The following is a 19,943-nucleotide window of genomic DNA, read 5'->3' on the forward strand; positions in this document are numbered from 1 at the left end:
GCTGAGAGCCCAGAGGTTGGTGCTCCTTTCTCTCTAGTCTCTCTAGTCAGTGACATCAAGAAATAATAACCCCTTTCAGCTGTGTGACTCAAGGTCTGCAGGGTCCAAAGTATGTCACTGTTTACTTGAGAGAATGTCCGGGAGAGCTGCTTGTGGGTCTCTAGACTCATCAAAGATGCCACCCCAGACCAGTAATCCCCTTATAAATGGATATGTGAAGTCCTTAAGATACTAGGTGACCCTATCTTTGTGTAGGCCTTGTATAACCTTTTCTGACTCTCTTTTTTTCTTCTATCTCCTTCCTTCCTTCACCCCTCCCTCCTTTCCATCCATCCTTCCTTCCTTCCTTCCTTCCTCCCTCCCTCCCTCTCTCCCTTCCTTCCTTCCTTCCTTCCTTCCTTCCTTCCTTCCTTCCTTCCTTCCACATATTTATTAATTCTACAAATATTGTTGAACACCTACAATGTGCAAGGGGCTGGTTAGGAACCGAGGATTCAGCTGGGACTAAGACCAAGCAGTCCTTGCTTTCGTGGAGTTTCCATACTAATGAGAGGGTGAGGTAATGAACAAGAGAACAAATTGATTAGTGAAATATCCTCAGATTATAAGTCTTAGAAAGGCTGTGAATAGGGTGCTGTGAAAAAGAATATCATGGGGAAAGTATGTTCTTTCTTAATGCGCAGAAATCTAGGTGTCTGCATGTGTGTGAATGAATCTTTGGGGGGCAGCTCCAAGGGAGAAAGCTTGGCTCAGTCTTTCTGGTAAAAGAGGGAAAAGAAAACCTAAAGTGACGGGGTAACCTATCTTGTGAGGAACTCAGGGAGTAAGGGACGTCCATCTTGCTTATCATAGCATGGCCAATGCATAGCACTGTGCTGGCATACAGAAAAGGCCCCTGAAGTAATTACTGATAGGAAAGTCACCTGATCCTGTAAAGCATACATTTATGGAACCCATTCTTTTTGTTTTTTGTCCCATGTAGAAGAAAATCCAGCAGTCTTGAGTGATAGATAACCTTTCCATACATGGCAAACTTTGGTGGCTTGGGGCAGGACCTCCTGTGAAGGCACTTAGTAAGGGGTGGCAATGAGTTCAGGGATGCAAGGCAAACTTTCTTCATGGCCTCATACAGGAGGTCAGACTGTGGGAGGACACCCCTTGGAGGTATTAAGACTTTGGTGCCAACTGACTGGGTATTTGAGAGAGGATTATCTCTTGGGGCCAGATAGCTATTTCCGAGAAGAAAATGAGCACTCTTGACCCACCCCAGAAGGGTTCATTAGGAAAACACAATACCCATTACAGCATTTACCCTCTAGTAATTTATTTCATTGTGCACACATCAGTTTCCTACTCCAATAGACCATAAGCTTCTCTTGCGGCAGCTTTAAAAATCTGATGGGAAGACGGGACTAAATCTTGTCTTGAAGCTGCATTTCCGTTAGCTTATGTTTTGAGAATACAGGTTTAGATCCATCAAAACAGCCTTTTCACTTTATTCATAAGATCCTGGTGTTAACTGGGTGGTTTTGGGGTGGCTGCTGAAGATTATGGGCAGGCCAAATTCCTCCACACACACCCCTCCCTAAAGACCCCTCCCCCCAGCCTCTTTCTTGTTGATTATTTTAGGCCCCAATGTCCAGCACATAGTAAGCACCTGTGGTATTAAGCATAAAAAACACTAAAATAAAAGAAGTCATCAAAAAAAAAAAAAAAAAAAAGGAAGCTTGGAATACAAGTGTCAATCTTATCTCACAACACCTGGACTTTGAATGTGTTTCCCATCATTTTTAGCATTTCCAATGGGATATAGAACAAGCTGCAACAGCATAATAATACTTGATTCAAAAAATTCATTCTGGGCCTCCTGGGTGGCTCAAGAGATTGAGCGCCCGACCCTCGATTCGGGCTCAGGTCAAGATCTCAGGGTTGTGGGATCGAGCCCTGCATGGGGTTCCGTACTGACAGCACTCAAAGCCTGCTTGGGGTTATCTCTCTCTCTCCTTCTGTCCCTCTCCCCCGACTCGTGCACCTTCTCTCTCTCTCAAAACAAAAAACAAAAAAATCATTTTAATGCTTTCCCAAACAAGGTGTACTGGAGACCACAGAGGAGAGAGTACAGAGGCTTATTATTTTAGAATAGTTCATGTACGGGCTCCTGGGTGGCTCAGCCAGTTAAGTGGCCTACCTTGGCTCAGGTCGTGATTTCGCTGTTCATGAGTTCAAGCCCTATGTCGGGCTCTGTGCTGAGAGCTCAGAGCCTGGAGCCTGCTTCGGATTCTGTGTCTCCCTCTCTCTCTCTGCTCCTCCTCCGCTCATGCTCTGTCTCTGTCTCTCCCTCAAAAATAAATAAACATTAAAATAAATAAAAGAAAAAAGAATAGTGCATGTAAATGCGTGAACGGCAAAGATGTCCTTCGAGCTGGGAGCAGGTCAGACCTTTGTAACTGCTGCCCCTTCCTGCCTCTCCCAACCCAAATGCTTTGACCCCCAAAGCCTCCAAACCTTCTGTCAGGCCAGGTGCAAGAGGTAGAGACTAAAGAGCCCCTAGAGATAAAAGGCTGTCATGAAAGCCCCAATAAGCTTTTCTTCCCCAGGATATGGCATTAGAGAAGCCATCTGAGCTAAAACGATTATCGCTGGGCTGCTGCCAACAGAGAATATTCTATTCCCAGCTTAATAAAAAAAAAAAAAAAAGAAAAAAGAAAGAAAGAAACGAAAATGTAAGTTGAATCCAAATGAAATATAATTCTATTTCCTTTTTATCCAAGTGATTTCAGTGGACAAAGGATAGGAACTCTGCTGAGAGCAAATTAAATGAGTCCTCTGATGCATCACAGTAGCTTTTAGGGCGGTGAGGCCAGTGGCCTGGAGAGGGAGGTAAAGCCACCTTCCCCCCTCAGAATGAAAAGAGAGGGAGGTAAGGGTGAATTAAACCTCCACCCTACTGATATCTCCTCTCCGCACCAGAGGAGTGTTCATCCTCTGAACAATCATTGCTGTAAGCAGTAGGGAGTTACAGAGGGTTCTTGAGTAGGGGAGTGGCAAGACAGAGGTAGCATTTAGGAAGCTGAACTTGTCAGAGTCTCATTAAATATTTGTTGAATGAGTGATTCAGATTAAGAACAAGACAGAGATGCGGATTTGGCCATTTCTGTATATGGATTTCAGTAAAGCTCTCTGAAGAAAGGATTAGAAAATGATGTTCAATCAATGCCACAAGTATAGCTTTAGGTTATTTATAGTTTTCTATTTGCTTATTCTTAAGTTAATGCAGCAAAAGTGTTGACCAGATTTGACTTACGGAACGTGATAAAACACAGCTTTACTTTTGTTCCTCCTGATCCGATGAAGTTTGTTGTCTGTGGTAATCTTTCCCTGCCCTAGATAAATACGATTTACCCAGAGGCAATATACAGTCAGTCCTGTTGTCCTTTTAAGTCACAAACACACTCTAAGGCACCCATTAGAATACCCAGCCCTGGAAATAATTAAAATGATGAATTTTATATAATGTCAAACCTCCCTTTGTCAGACCACACCACTAGTAGCTCGTAGCCCATATTTTTCCTTTATTTCTCTTTTCTTGTTCCTCTTCATTCATTGGGCTCACCCCTAGGGCTGGAACAGAGACAAAGGGAAGACAGGAGCAGAAAACGGTCTTGCTTCTGTTGTATCTGCTATCACTTGGCTTTGTGCCCAGTTAGGCTTGTGTTTAAAGCTGATACTCTCTTGTGGCTCCGGGGTGGCTCAGTTGGTTAAGTGACCTGATTCCTGATTTCAGCTCAGGTCATGATCTCATGGTTCTTGAGATCAAGCCTCAAGTCGAGCTGTGCGCTGGGATTTTCTCTCTCCCTCTTTCTCTGTCCCTCCCTCACTCATGCTCTCCCTCTCAAAATAAATGAACTTAAAAAAAAAAAAAAAAGCCGATACTCTCTTGAGCACCCTTGTAGGGGTCCTCCTGGTGGTTTCTCTGTAGATGTGTTGATACCCCTTCTTTAGCTGGTTGCTCCCAGCCTTCTCGGAGGACCCACTCCCACACTGTTGGAACCCCACCCCCCTGTAGATGGTCTTCTAGGCAGACCCTGAATCAGCCTCGGGAGGGCAGTCCTTGATCCTGTGCACCGTTGTGTCCTGCTGCAGGGGTAGATGAGGTCATTTTCCACACGAAGCTGTTACTTGCCCTGACTCCACCCCCACCCCCCAATACCGCTCACCCCCGCCTCTTCTACCCTGCATATTTTCTGGGGCAGCTTGCCATTCCTCAAACTGCAGGCCACACATATCCGACTCTCAAAGTGGCCATGTTGAAGGGCCCCCGAGACTTGAGCGGGGAGGTTCAGACACCCGCCCCCCACCTCTTATTTCCTCATGGGATATAGGACTTGAAGTTCTCAGTACAAATTTCCCCCATCCCATCTTTCCTCTTTCTTCCCACTGTCCAAAAACTTTTTATATTCTTGAGGTACAAAAGAAGTCCCTGGATAAATGTCCTGAATTTTTGAAGCTCAACCTCAGAATTTTTTTTTTTTTTCTTTTTAAGATTCCTCTTACGGCACTCTGTCTCAGATATACTTTGGTAAGTGAGAGCTAGACTATCAGTCCCCCTGGAGAAACTGAAGAGAGAGTGTTCTATTTAACATCAGGTTACGTTCACTTAACAAATTCTATGTAGGGCATGCTACAAAGTAAGTTCAATTTTTCTCATTTAATTTTCTTGTCCTTTCAAAGCTTGAAGTTAAAAGAACTTCCAAAGTACCCGCACTGGTAAATAACATTTGCAGTCTTTACTAATCGCAGCAGTTGCTCTGGGTTGTATACATTTCACAGTTCAAGAAGACACTCTTTAAGGACATAAATGCAAAATTAGGAATACAGAATTGGTATAAAAACACATATTTACTTAGAATGAGAAAAAAAAATTATAGCAAATCACAAATTTTGAAATGCTGGCTATACTGCAAACATCAAAAACCCAGCAAGATTACATAATGCGTTAATGAATGAATATTCTTAAATACATACCTCTGGAAGTTCTTTTGAATTTTGATATGGTCAGCAATTCTGGATGAATATAAAAGGTATCTGAAAATAAAACATACAGAGGAGTAATTAAATTGCATTAAAAACCCCCTACATTGCATTAAGCTACTTGATCATGTAATCACATTATTCTTAACACTATACGTTGCTTTGTTTATAAATAGGTACAGTGATTTCATTGTTTTGTTGTGCTCCATTGATGGGTAATTTTTCATCCCATTTTGTTTAAAACTGCTGTCCTCTTCAGGATGTGATCCAATATATTGGATTAAAACAAAAATTTTTTTTAACATTTATTCATTTTTGAGAGAGTATGAGTGGGGGAGGGGCAGAGACACTGGGAGATAGAATCTGAGGCAGGCTCCAGGCTCTGAGCTGTCAGCACAGAGCTGGACACAGGGCTTGAACTCACAGACTGAGAGATCATGACCTGAGCCAAAGTCAGATGCTTAACCGACTGAGCCACCCAGGCACCCCCAATATATTGGATTTTTTAAATACGTGACTAAACAAACATAGTCACCATAGAACTGATGTTGCTTTGTGCCCTACAAGCGCAGGAATGCCGGTAAGTTCTATTTTGTGTGAGTTACATAAAAGAATACTGTGGGTTTATAACTGCATACAGTGCTTATTGAGTATACTCCAGGCAGGACAGAACTTTTGTTTTGAATGGGCATGTGTGAGAATCAAATCCTCTGCCTATAATTTTGCATATTTGAAGACTGGCAGAATTTTTCACAGACTAGCTTCTTGCTTCATTATTTTGGAAACTTGTTTCTTCTTCACTATCCACATACTTTCGATGCCCAGTGCAATAGGTCATGTTCATATTGCAATATGACCCCTGGCATTGCTGAAGTGGGCAGTGGGAAGAATGCCAGAAGGCATTCCTGCACCAGAATAGCTAGCAATAACTTAACTAGATGTGAAAGTAAACCACATAAACCTAACCTTCTTAACCTAAACTCCACGGATCTTCAACTCAACTTCCCCTTAGCTGAACCCCAAACACCCCATGGTCTCTCTAACACCAGCCTACAGAAGGGCAAGTATAACAGAGGGTGGGTTGGAGAGGAAAGGGACAGAGGTCCTGATTGTGGCCAATATACTTCTAAGTTTTACAAAAACATATTACCATGTCAACACATTGCTTGGGCCCCAAACAGGGCCTTGAAAGAGGTGTGGGCTCATGAGGGCCCTGGGATGTCATTAACTTATCTGCCCTGCTAAGCGCGAACGAGTCCTGTTTGGGCACACCACCTATTCACAAGACATTTCCATTTACAGTGTTGGCGCATGCGGGCAAATGCAGGTTAGTATGTGCTACCACCAGCATTTGGCAGTTGGCTACCCTCCAACAAATTCAGCAACTGAATAGAGTTTTCCTGTGTTTTAAGTTTCATTCCCTAGCCTCAAGGCATAAGGAACCTCACTGACCTCATTAGTATGTTCACATGCAATTGAAAGGTGTTTGCCTTAGAAAGTAGAGGCAGTTTAGTAAATTGGCACGGAGGAGACTCATGGAAGGACAAGAAAGGGGTGGGTTGTGCTCAGACTTTGGGCAAATTAAAGAGAGCACAATAAGATGTCCGAATGATCAGTTTAAGGATTTTCTTTGTCACACGTGTAGTCTAGAAGGGGGTCGTCACAGGAATGTTTTCAGCGGGAAGTAATAGAATACTCAACTAACAATGGCTTAAGTAACAGGGCTTAAATAATAAAGATAATTACTTCTTAGAACAAAAGCTTTGAAGGTAGGTGAATTGCTAATTCTGATAAGTTGGGGCTATTTGTCCTTTTCTCTATGATTTTCTTGATCAAAAGGTGGTTGCTTCAGCTCCATATATCATTCATCCACAAGGCAGAAAATGGGAGGGGGGGAGGCAGTGAGAGAGTGTGTGCCTTTCTCCTTTTAGAGAGGAAAACAACCCTTTTCTAGCCAGTTTCCTATCAGAATTCCTCTTTAGGTCTCATTGGCCCAAACTGGGCACATGGGTGCCCCTCGGTGTAAGGGGAAATTGGGAAAGTGGGTCTGGCAAAGGGACATGGGAGTTCCATGGCTTAGTCACGCTTCATCACTTTGGGCTGGGCGTATGGCTTCTCTGAACAAAATATGGACTCTATTATTAAGAAGAAAATGGGATGGGGGCCTGAGTGGCTCAGTCAGTTGAGCGTCCGACTCTTGATTTCGACTCTGGTCATGATCTCACAGTTCATGGGATCAAGCCCCAAGCTGGGCTCCATGCTGACAGCACGGAGCCTGCTTGGGATTCTCTCTCTCTCTCCCCCTCTCTGCTCCTCCCCCTACTTGCTCACTGTCTCTCTCTCTCAAAATAAACAAGCTTTCAAAAAAAAAAAAAAAAAAGAAGGAAAAGGGAATGGCTATTGGGAGGCAACTAATGGCATATATAACGGAAACTTTTGTGTTGAGTATCATAAAACTATCTTTACTTGACAATTACTAAGCTAATGTAAATCAAGGACACACATGAAGACAAACTATCGTTTAGTTAGCCAATATTCTGTGCCAGGATCTGGTGCTAGATGTTAAACGTAAGTTTCCTGCAGTTAGCCTTGCCCTGCAAGATGGATATTATTATCATTATTTTCAGAGAGATTAGATTACCTCCCCATTAGGGAAATAAGTAGCTTCATTTCGATTTTATCATTAAAGCCATTGCCTTTCTTGAACATCAAATAAATCATATGCAATATTCTCTTTTGTTTCAGACTTATCTTGCTCAATATTAGGCCTGTGATTCATTCATGTTGTTAAGGGTACTATCATGTGCCTCTTATTGCTGTGTATTATTCCATGGCTTGAAAATATCACATTTTGTTTATCTACTGCGCTATAGGTTGATATTTCGGTTGTTTGCCGTTCAGAGATATTATGAATAAAATTGCTTTTAACATTCTTAATATGAGTCTTTTGGCATTCCTTTCTGTTGGGTTTACACACAGGAGCAGCATAGGGTATTTTTAGCTTTGGTAGATACTCTTTAAATTTAAAGATTTAAAGATTTTTAAATCTTTAATTAAATCTGGAAGACTTAAATATTTTGAAGTCTTTAAAAGATTTCCAAAGTGGTTGTACCAAGTTACACTCCCACCAGCAATTTGTGAGAGAACCATCTGCCAATGTTTGGTGTTGTTATATAGAAGGTGGTAAGACATATGGAAAAAGAAAAGCTGGGCAAGACAAGGGGGATTGTTGGGGCTGGGAGAAAGTGGAGCAGGTTGAAATTTTAAATACAGTGGTTGAGGGGTGGGTACCTGGGTGGCTCAATCAGTTAAGCATCTGACTCTTGATTTCTACTCGGGTCACGATCTCACAGTTCATGGGTTGAGCCCTACATCGGGTTCCACGCAGACAGTGCAGAGCCTGCTTGGGATTCTCTCTCTCTCTCCGTTTTTCTCTGCCCCTCCCCATTCATGCTCTCTCTTTCTCTCTCTCAAAAATAAATAAATAAACTTAAAAAAATAAATACAGTAATTAACATAGTTTTTTTTTTTTTTTTTAGAAGGTGACATTCCAGCAAAGTCACAAAGAAGGTAAGGGCATGAGCAATGCAGGCATGTGGAAAATGTTGGAGGCAGGGGCCAGGGCCAGTACAAAGGCTGTAAATCGAGGCCCTGTGTGCTGAAGTCAGGGTAACAGGTCAGTGTGGAAGAAGAGCGAGTGAGGGGGAAAGCAACAGAAGATATTATAAGAGGCAAATGGCACCAGATCATGCAGGATCTTTGAGGACACAGGGAGGACTTGGCCTTTCACCCCGAGTGCCAGGGGGAGTCACAACAGTGTTTTGAGCAGATGAGTGACATAATCTGACTTCCATTTTAGAGAGATCATTCTGGTGTCTGGGTTGAGGACAGGTTGTAGGGTGGGAGCAGGGAGAGCAGTTAGTAAGCTACTGCAGGAGGTGACGGTGGCTTTTGGGCCAGGGCGGTGGCAGTGGACATGCTGAGACTGATTAGATGCTGGGTGTATTTTGAAGGTAGAGCAATCATTTTTATTGGCATCACTAGCTTTAATATTAGCAATGCTATGGTAATAATAATAGTTATCATTTTCAATCTCTTACTATGTCCGTACTGTATGTTTTATTATTCTCGTAAACTGAAGCTCAAAGATGTTAGGCAACCTCCCTAAAAACACAGGTTTCATAAGAGATAGACCAGGCATTCTATCTTAGCTCTAGCAGATTTCAAAGTTAATGCTCCTAAAACTGCCTCATCACTAGGTTCTGGTTTCCGTTTTGCCTCTACCCCAGGCAGCGCCTTATACATAACAGGTGATCAATATATTTACATTGAATTCATTGACACCATTCACTTTTCCCTGAACTTTGTTTCTGGATTTTCTTAAAAAATAGGCTTTTACTGTTATATTTACATACTGTAAACTTTACTTTTTGGGTATATAGTTCCATGACTTCTAACATGCATAGATTTACGTGAGCACTACCACAATCAGGATATAGACTATTTCCATTGCTTCTGCCTGCCCCAAATTCTCTCATGCTGCACCTGTGCAGCCAAACCCTCCCCCACCCAATAATTCCTGGAAACCCCTAATCTGTTCTTTACTGATTATAAACATGAGTGTACAGGTTTTTGTGGGAGCGTAAGTGTGCAGTTTTCTGGGATAAAAGCCCAGGCATGTGTTTGCCAGTCCATGTGGTTAATATTTGTTTAACTCTATAAGAAACTACCAAATTGTTTTCTAAAGTGATTACACCATTGTGCAAGTCAACCAGCACCATATGAAAGTAACAATTGCTCTGTGTCTTTGTCAATGCTTTTTGAAATTTACAGTGAAAGTATTTTGGACTCCAGAATATATTTATAGGCTAAATTCCATATTCCATATTTTTTAATGTGTCACATAAATATAGTCTGTGACATTTTCCTCATTGAAGATATTTTACAATACATTAAAATACATCAATATTTCATGAAAAAACCTAGTAGAAAAATTTAGATAATACCTACGATATATGAAATTTCACCCTGGCTATACATTTTTTTAATTTTAAGCATCAGTTTTTAAAAAGTAACATCAAAATGATAAGGATTGCTATATTCTTCATATATCCCATGTCTCATAAATTTGAATTCAACTGCTAGTTCTTTTCCCAACCATATATGTTAATGGTATTTGCTTCTGTTTTTGAATGGTAAGAGTATCCATTTTCTGTTCCTTAGGAGTGATACTTAGGTCTTATTTTTCTGATTCTTCCAGAAAATGCTGCATGTTGCGTTTGAATAGGAATTGAGGGTTCAGAAAGGGGTGGGCAATTACAGATCTCTCTAATTTTAAAAACCTGAGGTATGGGTCCAGCCAAGTGCTCAGCTTGATTTCCAAGATTTCTAAATAAACATGATATAGGCATACTTTACAAAATTTACCACCTGCCCTTTTTGATCCAGATACCTTTCCATTTGGAGACTGTTATTGTGATGTAATTAACACATATAAATAACACAATGTGCTTGCACGACTTCCAATAAGGAAGTCCCTATGAAACAGGCCTAAGCTTTTCTTTTCTTTCAGGGATGTTGTAGAAGTTAGATAATCAAAGGTCATAAGGTAGTGAATGAAAATTTGCTTTAAGGGACAAAAACATGTTACTATTATTATAAAAGATAAGTCACTTCTTAATTAAATGAGTACTAAGTACCTAACATAGTGAAAGTATCACGTAAGATATGTTCATGGAGAATATAAGTATAAAATAGAGCTCTTACCCTCATGTATTTATAATCTAGTTGGCAGAGAAGTAAAATGTTTAAAAAAATTTAGGGGTGCCTGGGTGGCTCAGTCGGTTGAGCGTCCGACTTCAGCTCAGGTCATGGTCTCACAGCTTGTGAGTTCAAGCCCCGCGTCGGGCTTGGTGCTGACAGCTCAGAGCCTGGAGCCTGCTTTGGATTCTATGCTTCTCTCTCTCTCTGCCCCAACCCACTCACATTGTCTCTGTCTCTGTCTCTCTCTCTCTCTCTCTCAAGTAAATAAATAAATAAATAAACATTAAAACAAAATTAAAAAAAATTTTTAAGTATTCCAGTAACACATGAATACATGTTACAAGGCTTTATCTAATTTTTCAGAGTAATTGCACAAACGGTAAAATATCCCACACATTGGTCTATTACATACATATATAAGTTCAAATGGTGCACTCTCACAAAGTATTGGTTTCGTCTCACAGTAGATAATGTGTGAAGTCATAAGCCCACTATTCTTATCTCTGTTCCCTGAGCAGGTGAAGAAATTTGAGCTGGGCTCAGCAGAACATTAGAGAGGAGGGAGACGACATTCCAAGCAAATAAAGTGTCAAGAGCCAAAGTGCAGAGATGGAAAGTGCAAGCATGTGCCTGACCTGTGAGCAAACCCGTTGGCTTGTTAACAGATGAGTAATGATAACAGCAGTCATTAATTGAGCACTGAGTGTGGCAAGCACTGGGCTAAGTCTGATACATGGGCTGCCTCACTAAATCTCAACAACACTGGAAATAAACTGAGGATTCGGAATCTTCCATACAGGCACACAGCTAATAAGTTGTAGACCTGGGGTTCCAACCCAGACGGTCTGATTCTAGTCCTTAACCTCAACATTATACTGTAACACTAAGGCTAGAAAGGAAATTTGAGGACACATTGTAGGGAGCTGAGATGTTTGAACTTTAGCCCAGAGGACTAGGGGTTCTCCATCTTTTCCCCAGCCCTCTACATTTGACTGATAGGATATCTTGAGGAACAGCCCCTTGATAAAAATGGTTCAACATGAGCATGGGCTGGGGAAGAGCATTGACATCTCCAGCCTGTGTGTGGAAATGCTGCTCATTCTGTCCTGAGAGAGTGAGGTGCTTCTCACTCTACCTTTTGTCTCCCTTTTGAGAGTCACCACTATAGATGATGGGGGAAGCCTGGAAGTCTTAAAAAGAGAATGTAGAAGACCCAACAATGAGTGTAAATGAATTTGGCAGCAAGGTCCATAATGGACTGGACACAGAGGTCCAGGCAATGGACCACTGCAGCCCAACTATGCAGATAAGGGAGAGCTAAGGTGGGGCAATGGGGATGGCTGTTGGGAAGGGAAGATTGATAGGACCTGGTTACTAGAAGGATCTAGGGGCAATGGAGTGGAGGAGTTAGTCAATAAAGATTGTATAACTGTAATTTCTTTCCCGTGCCTTCAAGAAGAGCAGACTGGTCCCTACAGCATCCCTGAGCTCTCAAAGTCTATTGTCATATCGGCCATGGCCACTAGAGGGCTGCCCCATCTCGTCTGGAGCCCAGACTGATTCATACGCAGGGAAGACAGTGAGACTGTTTAAAATCCAAGTCCTGCTGGTCCCTGGAACTTCATGAGAGCCTGGGTTTACAACGGTTGATTTTCATTGAGACAGAAGGTTGGAAGGTCTCCCACGCACTGACGATGGCTGGAAGTGGCCTAAGAGGTGGTGATAAGTTACGGAGTGCTGGTGTGGGTGCCCAGGCCGCCAGGGGAACAGGAGGGCAGGAGGAGGAAATCTCAGGTTTGAGGATATCCTGGTCGCGGAAGACAGAGAACTTGCACAGTTGAACCGCAGCCGGAGCGGATGTGTGTGCCCATGTGCGTGAGTGTGGGGATGCATATGGGCGGTACCTGTGTACGAGTGAGTATACGTGTCGATGCATATACGTGCATGCGTGAGAGTGTGGATGGGTGAGTATGCGTGTGCACGTGTGCGGGTGTATACGTGTATGTGTAAACGTGTGCATGCCTGGGAGAGCGTGGCACATGTGGGCAGGCTTCCAAGTGTCTGTGTGTGTCTGCTCCGCAGGGGGGAATGTTCATGTTTGTTGCTTGGCTGCAGCCCAAAAGACAAACAATGAGGTGAATGGAAATGAACTGGAGTCTCTGCTTCAGCAGTGATTAGCTCCCATCAATTCTGACCAAGAGGAGATACAACAGGCACCAAGGAGCAAACACTGGGAAACTCAGAGACCTGGGTTGTGCAGGGGTCTGCAAAGCCACTCGGCAGCGTCCTTGGACAGCAAAGCTCTCCTCTGGAGCCTGGAGCGGGAGACGGGTCATTCCTGCCCTCAGACACAGATCTGTGTGCTATTCCATCCTGGCCAGTGGCTCTTCGGTCTGGCCTTGGTCTTACTAAACATCACTTTACTTTCTGATGGGTGGACAGCTACCTACCTCACCTTCCCCTGGCAGTTTTCTCGTTCTCTTTGTCAGGCTGGCCTCCGTCTCTTCCCAGAGATGAGGTGAGAGCCCTCTTTCCAGCTGCTCAGAGGAGCCCGGCTTCGTGCTGTGTTCGCACTTAGTCATGTTGCCTTGTCCTCAGGCTCCCCTCTTGCCACCTGTCAGGGGTTGGAAGCAGAATAGTGAAGGCAGAAACACAGACTGTCTGGTGGGTTGGTGAGAAGGAGTTGTTCCTTATCTCTAGACCTGTGCACATATTTATGTGTGAGCGAGTGGGAAAGGTGGTGGTAGGGAGGGCATTAGAGGACCCTGGGGCAGGCCTTCAGCCCTCAGAGCTGGGGTCCCTGGCTGTGGGTTCCCCGAGGCCCAGAGACACTGGTTTAGCTGGGGACATGAGTGTCCGCCAACCTGCTAAAGTGCATGCCCTGTCCTCACACAACAGGGTCTTTCCTGGGCTCTCACAATCCCTCATGAGCACGTCTCAGAGGGCGCCAGGCCCCTCAAGCAGCATGGCTATGAGAATTTAAAAAAAGCTCTGCATACCCAGCAGGTTCTCCTTATGCTTGTATACTTGGGTGTGTGGGGAGGGTACTTCATCATTCATTCACATCCTAATAAATCTAGAGTAGTTGCTTCGTAGAAATCACTTATTGGGTGCCTGGGTGGCTCCATTGGTTAAGTGTCTGACTTCGGCTCAGGTTGTGAACTCAATGGTTCGCAGGTTCCAGCCCCGCAATGGGCTCTGTGCTGACAGCTTGGAGCCTGGAGCCTACTTCAGATTCTGTGTCTCCCTCTCTGCCTCTCTCCTGCTCACATTCTGTCTCTCTCTCTTTCTCTCTCAAAAATAAATAAACATTAAAAAAGAAATTGTTCATAACACTTCCAGTTTGTTTTTAGTCTTTAAATAGTTCCTGTTCTCATTTGCCCCCTCAGGGCACAAGTGGCCCAGTCCTGATTTTCTTTCTAATGCAGTTCTTGTTTTATAGTTCACTAGATTGAATAGCTGTGGGAGTTCTCAAGCTTTAATATTAAAAAAAAAAAAAAAAAATCTCCTGAGGAGCTTGTGTTATTTTTTTTCACTGTTAATTTTTAACAGATTTTTTTTTTTTTTTTTATAAATTCTAGGGGCACTTGGGTGGCTCAGTTGGTTAAGTGACCAACTCTTGGTTTTGGCTCAGGTCATGATTTCACTGTTTTGTAAGTTCAAGTCCCACATCAGGCTTCATGCTGGCAGCGCGAGCCTGCTTGGGATTTTCTTTCTCCTCTCTCTCTACCCCTGTCCCACTCACGCTGTCTCTGTCCCTTTCAAAAAAAAATAAACTTAAAAAAAAAAAGTAAATTCTACCCCCAAAGTGGGGCTTGAACTCACAACCCTGAGCTTTGAGATCAAGAGTAGCATGCTCTACCGACTGAACTAGCCAGACATCCTGAGTAGCTTGGTTTAAAGGCAGATTTCTCAGGCCTCGTTTAAATCTATGGAATCAGAATTTCTGGAATGAGACACAGGAATTTGCATTTTACCAATCCCTCCCCCACACCCAAGATCCTAAGTTAGGTGATCCACAGAACACATGCTGTGAACCATGGTGTGGAAGGATGCTTGGATCCATTTTTTTTTAATGTTGAGTTTCCAGAGTTCTTTATATATTCTAGACACAAGGCCCTTGTTGGTTGTGTGATTTGTAAATCTTTCCTCCTAGACTGTAATTTGTTTTTTCATCTTTTTACAGGGACTTTCACAGAGGAAAAGTATTAAATTTTGATAAGGTCCAATTTGATGAGGTCAATTCTGCTGAGCCCTAGGTCCCAAAGATACCTTCCTGTATTCTTTTCTAGAAGTTTTGTAGTTTTATGTTTACATGTAAGTCCATGATCCATTATGAGTTAATTTTTTTTTAATGTTTATTTATTTTTGAGAGAGAGAGACAGACACGAGCAGGGGAAGAGTTGACAAAGAGAGGGACACAGCATCCAAAGCAGGCTCCAGGCTCCGAGCTGTCAGCACAGAGTCTGATGTGGGGCTCTAACTCACAAACCGTGAGACCATGACCTGAGCCAAAGTTGGACACATAACTGACTGAGCCACCCAGGTGCCCTGTGAGTTAGTTTTTATATTAGGTGTGAGGTTTATGTCCAATTTTTCCAGCACTAATTATTGAAAAGGCTGTTTCTCCTCCATTGGATTGCTTTCATTTCTTTATCAGAGTTAGTCAGGGACATATTTGTGTGGCTCTAGATCTGGGTTCTTTATTCTATTCCACTGATCCATGTGCCTATTCTCTCCACCAGCACCATGCTGTCTTGATACGGGAGTTATGCATTAGGCCTTAATGTTGAGAAGAGTGGTTTCTCTCACTTCATTCTAGTTTTTCAACATTGTTTTGGCTATTCTTTTTTTAAGTTTATTTAATTTATTTTGATAGAGAGAGAGCATGTGTGTGAGCGGGGAAGAGGGAGGGAGAGAGAGAGAGAGAGAGAGAGAGAGAGAGAATCCCAGGCAGATGCCATGTTTTCAGCACAGAGTCTGATGGGGGGCTCGATCCCACGAACTGTGAGATCATGAACTGACCCGAAATCAAGAGCTGGATGCTTAACCGACTGAACCACTCAGGTATCCCTGTTTTGGCTATTCTGGGGCCTTTTCCTTTCCAAATAAATTTTGGAATAAACTTGTCAAGGCCTACAAATTAACTTGCTCAGATTTTGATGGGAATTACATTAATACTGACCAGTTTTAGAAAAGGACTGTATTTTTTTTTTTTTTTTCTTGCACCAGAATTTTGGGAGAGCAGGGTTTAACCAAAGCAGTTCTGAAGTCTTACCTTGTTAAATGTTTCTTGTCTGGGATATACTTTTACTTCCAGTCACTACAATCTCTTGTCCGGCTGCAGAGAAGAAACCATGTGGAAAAACTGGGCAGCTACAGTTGGTGCAAGGTTCACCAATAAGCTTTGTTCCAACCTAGAATCCTAGAAATTAAGCATACTCAGTGCTCTAAATTGTCTCTTTAAGGGCACATTGTAGCTTCTTGGAATTCATCTGCTGTCTTTAGGAAAATGGAATAGAGATATCTTAAGAGAAGTAGGTTGAGGGATGCCTGGGTGGCTCAGTTGGTTAAGCTTCCAACTCTTGATTTCTGCTCAGGTCATGATCTCATGGTTCATGGGATTGAGCCCTGAGTTGGGTTCCACACTAACAGCATGGAGCCTACTTGGGCTTCTCTCTCCCTCTCTCTGCCCCTCCCCACCTACTCTCTCTTAAAATAAAGAAGTAAACTTCAAAGAAAGAGAGAGAAGTAGGTTGTACTTCTTGAGTCTGTGAGGTCCAAATGTTTACTTCATTCACTTGATCCTCACCTCTGCTTTGCCAGAGAAGGAAGATTGAATGGACTTGAGGGGTTACTGGGAACACGCATCTCACCAGCACCACCAAGCACTGTTCCAAGGGTGTGAGAAGATGTGGTGACTCAAAAAGAGGATGGTTTTGTGGAAGGTCTTTTTTTTTTTTTTTTAACGTTTTTATTTATTTTTGAGACAGAGAGAGACAGAGCATGAACAGGGGAGGGGCAGAGAGAGAGGGAGACACAGAATCTGAAACAGGCTCCAGGCTCTGAGCTGTCAGCACAGAGCCCGACGCGGGGCTTGAACTCACGGACTGTGAGATCATGACCTGAGCTGAAGTTGGACACTCAACCGACCAAGCCACCCAGGTGCCCCTTGTGGAAGGTCTTTAAACTTAACCTCACACTCTGCAGTGCCTGCTCGTGCGCTCTTCCCATTTCTTATCCTCCCGGGAAGCAGCTGTCAACATGCGATCCTAATGTTCTCGCACCCTTTTCCTCACATCGCTCTTCCCACCGCCCCCCCGCCCCCCCAGTCACACCCTTCAGTTCTCCAATCGGTTATTTGTAGCCAGTGACTCAGATGTTTGGCACGTTAACGTTCATTTCAGTCAACACCAGACGAAGTGAACCCAGTTTCATTTCTATCCTCATCTAAAAGTTGGCCCCAGACTAGTTCACAGAATCTCTGCAGTTTTCCTTGGCTGGTGTAAGCTACGTGTGTCCCTTTAGTGATCTGATTGATACTGGCCTTTGTGGTGGATGTCACATCCAGAGAGCTGCAAGGACACACTTGATAAAAGGGACTACTTACCTGGAATTTACCCTCAGAACACCATAATCTTGACAATGACAGTTTTGTGCACCTCCAGTGCTTTGAGGGGTTCTTATAATTCTGAGTTGTACAGAGGCAATCAAAAGATTTCTTGAGAATGACTAACTCCCCATGTGGAATGAGAACTGTATGCAGTTAAACAGTTAATTGTACCGATAGCATCTAAATGTGGTATTCACACAATAAGCTTCAAGAAGCATCCAGAGTGTCGTAACCTAAAATGCCCCTATCTTAGAGAATTAGCAATACCCTTAGTCGGATCTGGCTAGAGAAATGACTTTACTGAAGCCTTAAAACCTCTTTGCTAAGTTCTCCCCCCGCCCCCAGTTTTCTTTATTCTTTATGCCTTCCCTACCCTCTTATGTCTTCTGCCATGTTACATTGGGATGGTTCCTTCTACATGCAAATGGTAACTGATGTGGTCATTGGGTTCCATGTCCCTCAGTAGTTCCCTCCAGGAACTATGTGAGAGCATACCCAGGGCCTGAGGGCTGGAACACAAAGAAAATGAGGGTGGAGTGTTGCTGAACTAATCCAAGAGCTATATATTCTTTCTGTATTTTTTCCTCGGTCAATGAGAGCACACAGCTGCCTTGCTTAAGGATTACAGAAGCTTGTAAGGCTGGGCTCAGGGCTATGGAAACAGTAATACCCATGGGACTAAGGCATCCATTGTCTGTTCTTTGCTAAACTCACTTCCATCACCAATGCAAACATTACGGTCATCCTCTTTTTCCCCCATCACTTCTGCCGATCACCACCACCTCCCCCCCCCCCCCCCCCCCCCATCACCTCTTCCTAGGCTGGCCAGATGCTTCTGCCATTTGCCGGAGGAAGAGGGATATTTTTTGGTATGCACAGGAGAGCCCTGGTTTCCTAGTTACACTATTCTGTCCTTCCTTGTCCCAAGCTCCTTCTACTAGCTGCAGAGAGCTCTCAGTTCACAGGGGCTGCTGCTTTCAGTGCTTGCTCCCTGAAGGAGCATGCCTAGCTGCTGTTTGGGGGATGGTATCCTCCACTGACATCTGCATGGACTCTGTCTTTGTAGGCTGCAGGGATGTGAGGGATGAGGTTTTTAGAAGAGTGGCTTTTCTGATAGGAAGGGAGAAGCTTCCAGACTGCATCTAACCTAAAACAGGTTTTCCTCTCTGAACAGAAGTCATCGATGCTTCCCGTGTTGCAGTAACAACAACCACGACCCGTCCTAGCTGCTGCTGGGTATGGGTTTGAGTGTTGAATCCCCTTGGGCTCATTAGGGATGTGGGGCTGGGAGAGTGCAGTGGGAGGTGGGGGCCACCCTTTCGCGCTGGCTCCATCTACAGAACGTTTCCCGAAGATCCCTTCCTGCTTCTATAATCTTGGCAGAACAAAGCAGCCACTATTCCTCTTTGCCGAGCCCTGTCTGTGCTCAACACCTCCTGTGCCCTCTCTAATTTCCCTCTTCCTCACGCAATCCAGCTGCCTGTTGAGGCTTCTCTCCCTGTATTTACAGCCATCTAATCAGCTGGTAATTTACTTTCAATCAGTGCCAGATTGTGTTCCTCAGATTCATATCTCTTCTTTCGTTTAGTGAGGAAATGATTGCCTTTCCTTTTTACCATTCGCTTTACATATCAGCTGCCATGTTGTGCTGATGAGTAGTCCCTTCGATAGGAAGGGATAATCCGACATTTCAAGAGTGCATCTGTCCAAAGCTGTCCAGGTTAAGACTTACATCACAGGTAAATTCAAATACGTGGGACTGGGGGAGAGTCTTTCACGGCCAGTCTTATGGTCAGTGTCTCAAGTTCTTGAGTTGTTAGTGGCAAGTGTGGTTTGGCAGAAACTTCTTGTCATTTAATCCCAGCTGGGAATTAATTTTCTGGTAGGCTGCCTGTCAGGACCATCCAGAATGGTTAGGGATGGGGGAAGGGCGGTGCCGGGCTGTGGCCGAAGTCCTATCTCTTAGATTTTAGCTACATGAGGTTGAAGAGGCTGCCTGCTAAAGTTTGAAAAACTGCAGGCCAAGAATAATAACAGATTATTTGTGTGGCTTGTGAGGCTGGTTGAGTCGCGTGGAAGAGAAATTAAATCGGGAAGATGAAGAGAACAGATGAGGGTACAGTCAGAGACTGAATGAAGGACAGATGGGCTGAGGGTCAGTTGAGGTCCACCCACCCACTTTCCCCTCATACGTGTGTTGGGATGCTTTCCTGGATGGGGGCATGTTCTCAAATATGGCTGAGTGGGTAATCTGTCTTACCTCTCTTCTAGGGAAGATTCTCCTGTGGGACAGGATGGGGCTGGAAAACCTTCACTTCTTACCCACCCCTCCAGCTTCTTGCTCTTGAAACCATCATGCCCTTTCTGCCTCTTGAGCCTGAAGATCTCTTCCTCTTCCCAGCCCTGTTAACATTAATAATTATTAACTATAATAAATAATATATTGGTAATATATTAATAAAATATTATCATATTCTTCACATTATATTAACATGTTATTAATAATAATATATTAGTGTATATATATATTTTTTGG

General features: G+C 43.5%; 1 long non-coding RNA gene across 1 annotated transcript; it reads right to left on the bottom strand.

The window, feature by feature from the left end:
* Window positions 1–4,880: 4,880 nt before the first annotated feature.
* LOC109246250 (uncharacterized) lies at window positions 4,881–19,804 on the bottom strand. Its single transcript, XR_002071281.2, has 4 exons — window positions 19,668–19,804; window positions 17,781–17,916; window positions 13,245–13,408; window positions 4,881–5,085 (listed from the first exon to the last, which is right to left on the bottom strand). It is a non-coding gene; the product is annotated as an uncharacterized LOC109246250 (long non-coding RNA).
* Window positions 19,805–19,943: the final 139 nt, after the last annotated feature.

This window comes from Panthera pardus, unplaced genomic scaffold (assembly GCF_024362965.1).
Source record: "Panthera pardus isolate Hobbes unplaced genomic scaffold, ASM2436296v1 HiC_scaffold_11, whole genome shotgun sequence".
Classification (NCBI taxonomy): Eukaryota; Metazoa; Chordata; class Mammalia; order Carnivora; family Felidae; genus Panthera; species Panthera pardus.